This window comes from Otolemur garnettii, unplaced genomic scaffold, assembly GCF_000181295.1.
Source record: "Otolemur garnettii isolate 467f Iridium unplaced genomic scaffold, OtoGar3 scaffold00309, whole genome shotgun sequence".
Classification (NCBI taxonomy): Eukaryota; Metazoa; Chordata; class Mammalia; order Primates; family Galagidae; genus Otolemur; species Otolemur garnettii.
Genome location: NW_003852704.1, coordinates 355,201 through 364,655, shown reverse-complemented (window position 1 = coordinate 364,655; position 9,455 = coordinate 355,201). Strand labels below are relative to the sequence as shown.

At 35.3% G+C, this 9,455-nt stretch overlaps 1 pseudogene; it reads left to right on the top strand.

Moving 5' to 3' along the window:
* The first annotated feature begins 5,386 nt into the window (after positions 1–5,386).
* On the top strand, positions 5,387–5,761 carry LOC111722677 (annotated as a pseudogene).
* The last annotated feature ends 3,694 nt before the right edge of the window (positions 5,762–9,455 follow it).

The following is a 9,455-nucleotide window of genomic DNA, read 5'->3' as shown; positions in this document are numbered from 1 at the left end:
GCCAACTTTCAGATTCTTTATACATCCTAAATTTTAGTCCTTTGTTTAATGTGTGATTTGTAAATTTTTTTTTTCCAGTTTATGGCTTGTTTTTAATCTTAACAGAGTCATTCACAGAAATATTTTCTATTTTGATGAGATCCAATTTATCAATTTTTCCTTTTATTGATGATGATTTTTGGTGCTCTAAGAACCTTTGCCTAATCCTAAATCATAAAATCCAATTGAATAGGTAGGTAAAAATTAAAAGAATAGAAAATTGTATATAAAACTAATTTTTTTATTAAAAGTTAAGTATCTACAGTAATGTCAGAAAAATATACTTAAGGTCAATAAAATTATCATGAATATAGAGGACCATTTGATAATGATAATATTCACCCCACCAAGAATATAAAACAAAAATACATGTGCATACACCAAACAATAATGCATGAAACAAAAATTAATAGACAGAAAGGATAATTAACAAACTCCAATTATATTTAGGGATTTGAATATCTAACAAGCAGCCACTGTGAGAATTATAAAATGTAAAATGAGAAAAGGTATAGTAGAATTGAGGAAAATCATCAACTTAAAGTATTTCAATTACTATCTTTAAAACATTCTAACTATAGCAAAATAAACATTTTTTCAAGGGCTGATAAAATAGTCATGAAAACAAATCATATCCTGGGTGCTAAAACATATTTCAACAAATTTAAAAGACTTGAAATCATCTCTAACATCATGTATCAAACTAAAAATCAATAAAAGAAAGAAAATGAGAAAATCTTCAAACAAATGGAAATTAACATACTTTTTAAACAATCTGTGGACATTTTTAAGGGAAATTTAAAAATACACAGAATTAATTAAAATAAAAATCTGATGTACCAAAAATTGTCAAATGTTGCTAAATCAATGAAAAAGGAAATCTATAGAGAAAAATTAATAAAACTAAAAGTTGATTCTTTGAAAAACATCAGTACTATTTATAAATGTCTAGTATGACTAACAAAGATTAAAAAAGATATTGGGCAACATTATCAGTGTAAAACAGAGGATGTTACTACATATCTTGCAATAATTAAAAGGTTAATAAAGGAATACTATGAACACTTTCACTGTCATGATTTTGATAGCTTAAAAGATATTAACCAATTTCTTAAAACCACTTCCTAAAAAATTTCAGTCAAAATGAATACATGCTTTGAATTGCCCTAAAACCATTAAAAAATCAAATTTGTAACTAAAATTACCCTCCCTCCCTTCTCCATGAAAAACTTTATGGAAAATTCCACCAAACATTAAAACAAAATAACTCAAATCTTATATAATCTCTTCCAGAATAGGAGTCAATAATTATCAACTCATTTTATGAGGGCAGTATAGCTTTGATACCAAGAATAGGCAAAGAAAGTACAAAAAAGAACATTAGAGACCAATATCTCTCATGAGCTTAGATGCAAAAATCTCCAACAAAATACTAGCAAACCAAATCCAATTATGTACAAAAAATTATAGACAACAGTCAAGTGGGATTTATTTAAAGTATGTTGACTGGCTTGACATTTGCAATCAATCAATGTAATACACTATCTCAGCAGGCTAACAAAATATCATATGATTGTATCAACTGATGCAGAAAAATCACTTTATAAAATCCAACACCTATTTATGACAATAAATCTGTTAGGAATAGGGAAAATTACCTCAACTTGAGAAAATACATCTACGAAAAACTTGCAGACACATTATTCTTAATAATCTTTCCCCTTATGACTAAAAACAAGAAAAATATGTTCCTTCTTAGCACCTCTACTAAGGTAACACTAAAAATTCTAGCCATCACATGAGATAAGGCAAGAAAAACAAAAGGCATTCATACTGGATAAAAGAAAAACTGTTCCTATTTACAGATGACATGAGTATCTATATAACAAAATCCCCAGGAATCAGCAACGACAACAAATTCTTGAACTAAGTGATTCAGAAACTATAGGATAGAAGAACAATGTACAAAAACCAGTTGACTAATTGGGCTCCTATATACTACCAATGAACACATAAACAGTGAAGTGAAATTTTAAAAAATAGATACTATTTTCAATTGCATGAACAGTGAAATACTTAGGTGTAAATATGGCAGAACACAAACCAGATTTGTTTGGTGAATACTACAAAAGACTAATGAAAGAACTCAAAAAACATTGATAATACATACTATATTCATAGATAGAAAGACTCAACATGGTAAAGTTGCCAATTTTTTTAAGTTGATATATAGGTTTATGCTACAATTCCTATTCAAATAACAGTAACAATTTTGTATATATAGACAAGATTATGCTATAATTTATGTAGAAAGGGAGAAGAAGTAGTATAGCTGAAACAACTTTGAAAAATAGCTGGAAGGAATCACTGGTTATTAACATTTACTATATAGCCTCATGGAGCAATAGTAGAAGAAAATTACTCTTTGAATAAATGATGACGGCAGCATTGAACATTTAGAGTTTTTAAAAAATAAACCTAAATCTCACATTTTATACAAAAATTAAATCAAAATAAACTGCTTAAATATGAAATTATAAACCAATGTATATATGAAATTATACATTTTGTAGAAAAGAAATAAAAGTTTCCAATAGACAACTAGTTTGAAGTGATAGGTTTCAAATCTATTCTGCCAATTTCTGGCTTTTAATCAGTGAAATCAGGACATTTACACTTACCTTAATTATTGCTATGTTAGAACTTTAGTAAGTTATATTATTGTTTGTTTTTTTGTTCATGAACTCTGTTTCTCACTCCTTTGTCCATTTCCTGTAAATTATTTGAATACTTTCAGTATTCCATTTTGTTTCACCTGTACTGTTTTTGAGTGTTTCATTGCTGTAGTTTAGTCACTGGTAGCTCTACATATTATAATATACATATATAACTGATTAAAGCCCAGTGACATTTATGTTTCACCATGTAAGTGAAGTATTAAAATTTTGTTGCCTTTTGGGTCTCTTTGTGCATCATCCATTTTATTTTATTTTATTTTATCTTATCTTATTTTATAATTCCAATATCTGATTCATTTCAATATTTTCTTCTATGTATTATCTTTTCTCATTTAATTTGGGATTTTCTTGCTTCCACATCTGACAAGGGTATTTGAGTTTTAATAATTTTTCCTTTATGTCTAGGCCTCTTGATTGTGGGTTCCAAGGCTCTCCTCTGTCCACCATGTATGTGAGATAAAAATAAAACACATAGAATTCACTAGTTATTCAAATTCTAAGGTCTCTAGCTCAGTCTAGTGTCCTTGTTCCACTTTTCAGAGTTTTTATTATTATCTGATGATTTATATCAAAGTGATCTACTTAGAGGGGGAGAGAAGTAAAAAATAGTTCTGCATAATTTATTTTCTCATATCTATTTATTATTATTATTATTACTTTTTTTTTTAGTTTTTGGCCAGGGCTGGGTTTGAAGCCGCCACCTCCAGCATATGGGGCTGGCACCCTACTCCTTTGAGCCACAGGTACTGCCCTTCTATTTATTATTTTCAGGAATAGCAAATAAGTAACATGATTTCTCTTTCTCTGTTTTAATATCTGTGTTCTTGATATTGATTCTAGATATGATTGATAGGCTCATAGTTCAAATTATTTAAAATAAAAAAGGCATTATGTAAAGAACAAATAGTCCTATAAAGGTATTTTATTAATAGATGAAATGAAAACATTTAAATAATGTTTAATGTTAATAATAAATGATACACCTTTTCAATATAAACTTAAAAAATATTTGTCATCTAACCTTTCAGAAGATTTCTGTAGTCAATTAGAAAAATCCTTTATGAACCACTAAAATTTGATGTTTGAGATTTTACATGGAAATTGAGATTACTTACATTCATGCCATTCATCCCCACCTAGAAATAACCTTTCTTCTACCTTGCCTTACAATCATCCAATCATATATTCCTCGAACAATTGTTTATTAAGTACTTATTTTTACCTGGCACTGTGTTTAGTACTGAGAAAATAGTAGCACTAAAAAAAATGGACATGGTATGGTTCTTATGTTATTTTACTATCAAATATCTAGAGGGTTCTTGTTAGGTCTGGCAAACAATAAACAGGTGCCAAGAAGGTGACTAAGGGTGTTGAGTGGGAACCAAATTGTAGATAGGAAAAAAATTGTAGCTGGAAACTGTTTCCTAGTGGAAACACATTATAAAAATTTCCTAGTGACCTGTAACTGACAGAGCTCATTAGCCTATAATTATAATACCAAGCTGTCAGTTACCCCCAAAGGCAGGAAGCAACAATCAATTTTGCCAGAAGAAAGGTAAGACAAATTAGTTTAGTTAGCTTATGAAAGACAGTGTGTGCTCAGACTTTGGGGTCTCTTCTCCACTTACAAAGAGGGACCCATCTTGCTCTTTGAGATATTCTCCTTATAGTTTATTTGCTTTTATTCTGCAATAAACAAAAGTCACAGTGTGATTGTGACTGCTCTGTATTTGTGATCACTCCATCATTGGCTGGGCACCAGTGCTCATTCTTGACACTGGATGTTCTAAGAAACATCCACCTCAAGATAGACCTAGCAGTTTGCATTCTCTACAGACTATTCATTCCATTCTTTTAAATATGAGAATTTTCACCTATCATTTAAAAAATGATGAAGATCACCAAAGACTTCATAATGTCCAAATCCCCCCCTCTGCATTGATCCTTTTCTTTGTTTATATTCTCACCTTAATAAATCAATCTAATATTATCCAGATTATTTGACACTTTTAATTTTGCTTCAGTTGCCCATCCTGCTTGCTTTCTCATCTTTCCCCATCTTTCGTCCTTAGTTTTTCTCTCACATAACTACCTAATCTATATCTCAAGCTGTAATGTTTCTCTTAGGTCAATATTTTTTACTATCTAGGAGACATTAGCATCTGGGCTTCTCAAAACCCTTTTCAAGGCTGATATGTCTAAAAACAAATCTTTTTCCTACAAAAATTTTACTCTTAAAGTCTTGATTACTCTAGGCAATCTTCAAAATACATATGGAAAGTGAAGGCAAAGATTTTTAATATCACCCCAAAAGAATATTGTAGGCTGAGGTATGGCAGATTGAGGTTACAAACAGTAGTAGAGCCCTAAGATAGCTAACATTAAAAACAGGCAAAAAGAGAAAGGGTAGCAAAGGGAGAGCTCTTGAAGAAAAGGAGAGGTAAGAAGAATTTGGGGAAAATGCAATGTCAGAGAGCAAAGTGAAAAGAGTTTTTAACAAATGAGGAAAAAATAAAGAGTGTCTAGGCTTTTAAGAAGATTTTATAGGTAAGGAATGAACTATAGAGAATAGAATTCTTGGGGTGGAGTCTTCAGACGGCTGGTGCACCAGTCCCCGAACATCCTCCTGCTTCAATCATGGCTTGTGGTCTGGTCTCCAGCAACCTGAATCTCAAACCTGGGGAGTGCCTCAGAGTACAGGGGGAGGTGGCCCCTAACGCCAAGAGCTTTGTGCTGAACCTGGGCAAAGACAGCAACAACCTGTGCCTGCATTTCAACCCCCACTTCGATGCCCACGGGGATGCCAATACTACCATGTGCAACAGCAAGGCATCAGTTTTGACCAGTTCGACCTGACCATCAAGCTGCCAGATGGTTACACATTCAAGTTCCCTAACTACCTCAACCTGGAGGCCATCAACTACATGGCAGCTGATGGTGACTTCAAGATCAAGTGTGTGGCCTTTGATTGAAGTCAGCTGGCCCGTGACCTCTAATAAAGGCAGCTCCCTCTGCTCTTCCTGAACCAGAAAAAAAAAGAAAAAAGAGAATGGAATTCTTAATAAGTAGATCTACAGGGTCATCAGTAAGAGAAGTTATAGAGTACTGGTTGGTCAAAAGCCAATCAGCAAGAGGCAGAGAAATCAAGGGAAGAGAGCAAAGGCAGACAGGTTTCAAAGCAATCTTGAAGGGGACAAGTAGAGTATAGTTACAGAGGGATATGAGACAGTGTAGGGACTTTTTATCATAAATACTGAGTATGTTTAATGTTGACAAGAAAGAACCTGGAAGCAATTAGACAGGGCCAAGTTGAATAAAGAAGAGGCCCTCGATTACCAATTGGGAACAATTGCGTGTGTGGTGTGTATGTGTACCATGTGTGTATGCCTTGGAAAGAATGAGATCCAAGAAACAGTATCAGAAGAGATCATTAAACAGAAGGAGAAAAATATTATCCTTCCTTCAGAAGAATTAATATTTTTTCCTCCATTCTCACTGATGAGAAGGTATTATTTTACATCAAGATTGTATTTATTTTTAGAAAACTGCACTTTCCCATTACCAAAATTCATCTGCTTAGAGCCTTCCAAAGCTTTCTCTATTAGACGAGGTTTAATATTTTATGAACTGGCAAAGAATCCTCTTTGTACTATTTATTTGCCAAATTGAGATACTTATATAATTTCTTTGTGCCTTAGTTTCCTCATTTGAAAAATGATAATAGTACCCACTTCATAGAATTATTTTTAGAATTAAATTGGTAAGAACAGAAACATAATAAAAGGGAATTCTGGGAAGATGGCTGACTGGTAGCAACCCTCAGCAGAGGCTCCTGAGCAGAGGAAGAAAAACTGGAAGGAATTAGACTCTATGAAGCGAAAGACAGGGAGCTGAGCCAAGAAAGAAGCTTGGCAAGCTATAACTCCAAGGAAGAACATTCAAGAAAACAAATAACAGGTACAAAAACTATTGACTAGAGGATGGGAGATCCCTCTCCCAAGCAGGGGGCCTCCCACGGGCTATCTGCAAAGGAGCAGGGAACAAAAGACCTCTCATTTTACTTTGCTAGAGAGAGCCACTAAACTCCCAGTCTCTTTCTCCAGGGAGGTCCCACTTATGAACCTAGACACCACTCCACCATGCAAAAAGTTGAACAGATATTTTTCCCCACAAGTTCAAACTCCCAATCCACCCTTTACCTCTTGCACAGCAGCCTGAAGTTCTGTCCCCTGCAGGGCATAGAGTGTTTGGTCTTGTCCTGAGAGAACTGGGCATAGTGTGAACCGCCAACCATCAGGACGAAATCTGTGACTAACAGGGAAGAAAGAGGGTGTGGAGAAAATGGGACACTTGGCAGGAGAAGAAGCAGTCCCCTGGTTATGACTATTCCTGGCCAGTGGTCGTGTTGACCCTCAGTTTGGGCTGTGTCTTGCAGATGGGGTGCAGAAACCCTGGCTCTCATGGCACCCACAGCAGGAGAGTGATTGCCCCATGTGGACTGAGTTTGGCATATAGGGCTGGTCCCCAGACCCTGCTGGGCCTGTGAACAGAGGCTTGATAGGCGTGGACTGTGACCTGAGAGCAAGGGCGTGGTCCCCTGATTCCAACAGAACCCTTGAGCAGTGGCTTACTGTGTGTGAACCAAGACCTAGGGCTAGGACGTGGCCCACTGTCTTCAGCAGGACTGGTGAGAAGAGGCTTACCAGGTGAGGACTGAGACCTGGGGGCAGAGTGCAATACCCTGACTCTAACAGAGCCTGCAAACAGAGGCTTGCCAGGCAGTGGACTGAGACTGGCAGGCAGGGGACTGTTCCCCTGCCTCCAACTGGTCTGGCAAGCAGAGGCTAGCTGGATGTGGACTGAGACTGGTGGGTGGGGGCGTGGACCCTGGCTCCAACTGGGCCTCTAAGCAGAGAAGTGGACAACAGTGTGGACTGAATCTGGTGGGTAGGAATGTGGATCCTTGGCTCTAAATTGTGTTGTTAGAGAACCTTGAATACCTCTCTGTTGGGCAGGGTTTGCATTGCCTGAGACAATTTGGTTGGAGCCCATGTCTGGGGCTGTCCACTGGGGACATTCTGAGGTTGACCTTCAAAGTTCTGTAGTGGAAAAGAACTAAAGGATGGGGGTTGGGCACTGCAGCTCTTTGTATCTCTTCATAGTCGAGATCAAAACCTAATACTGTGGTTTCTTAGGATAGGGTAGAGTTTGGCTGCTATCAAAACAGAACTAGCTTGCATGATCTCACCAAGTAGGTCCTCAGAGTCTCTAGCTAAAACCCAGAAATGATAAAGGACACTTAACAGACACTTCAGAAATTCAAAAGAAATCCTCAATGATTACTACAAAAACTCTGTTCCCAGAAATATGAAAATCTGAAGGAAATGGACCAATACCTGGAAGCATGCCACCTTCCTAGCATCAACCAGAAAGAATTAAAAATCTTGAATAGAACTATATCAACCACTGAAATAGCATTAACAATATGAAATCTCCCTAAAAAGAAAAGTCCAGGACCAGATGGCTTCACATCCAAATTCTATCAAACCTTTCAAGAGGAACTAGTAGTTATATTATACAACATTTTTCAAATTATAGAAAAAGAAGCAATACTTCCCAATACATTCTATGAAGCAAACATCATCCTGATACCCAAACCAGGAAAGGATCCAACAAAGAAAATTGTAGACCAATATCATTAATGAATATTGATGCAAAAAATATTCAATAAGATCTTAGCAAATACAATTCAATAACACATCAAAAAAATTATACACCATGATCAAGTTGGTTTTATTCCAGGGTTACAGGGTTGGTTCAACATACACAAATCTATAAATATAATACATCACATGAATAAAATAAAAAAGAAAGACCATATGATTCTCTCAATTGACAAAAGAAAAAGCCTTTGATAATATCTGGCATCCTTTCATGATCAGAATTCTTAAGAAAATAGGCATAGAAGGGACATTTATTAAAGTAATAGAGGGCATCTACAGCAAACCCACTGCCAATATCATATTGAATGGTATAAAATTGAAAACATTTCCACTCAGATCAGGAGCAAGACAAGGATACCCACTGTCTCCGCTGCTATTCATCATAGTAAGGGAAGTCTTAGCCATTGCAATAAGGCAAGAGTAGGTGATCAAGGGTATCCAAATAGGGTCAGAGGAGATCAAACTCTCACTCTTTGCTGATGATATGATTCTATACTTCAAAAATCCCAGGGACTCAACTCAAAACTCTTAGATCACTTCAAAACTCTTAGAAGTGATCAAGGAATACAGCAGTGTCTCAGGATACAAAATCAATACTTACAAGTCAGTAGCTTTTATATATGCCAACAGTAGTGAAGCTGAAAAAACAATGAAGGACTCTATTCCTTTTACCAAAGGAATGCCAAAGAAGACAAAACATCTGGGAATTTACCTAACAAAGGACATTACAGATCGCTATAAGGAGAACTATGAAATTCTGAGAAAAGAAATAGCTGAAGATGTTAACAAATGGAAAAACAAAACATGCTCATGGCTGGGAAGAATAAACATTGTTACTACCCAAAGCAATCTACAGATTTAATGCAATCCCAATTAAAGCATCATTGTCATACTTTAAAGAACTTGAAAAAAATAGTGCTTCGTTTTATATGGAATTGGAAAAAACCTCAAATAG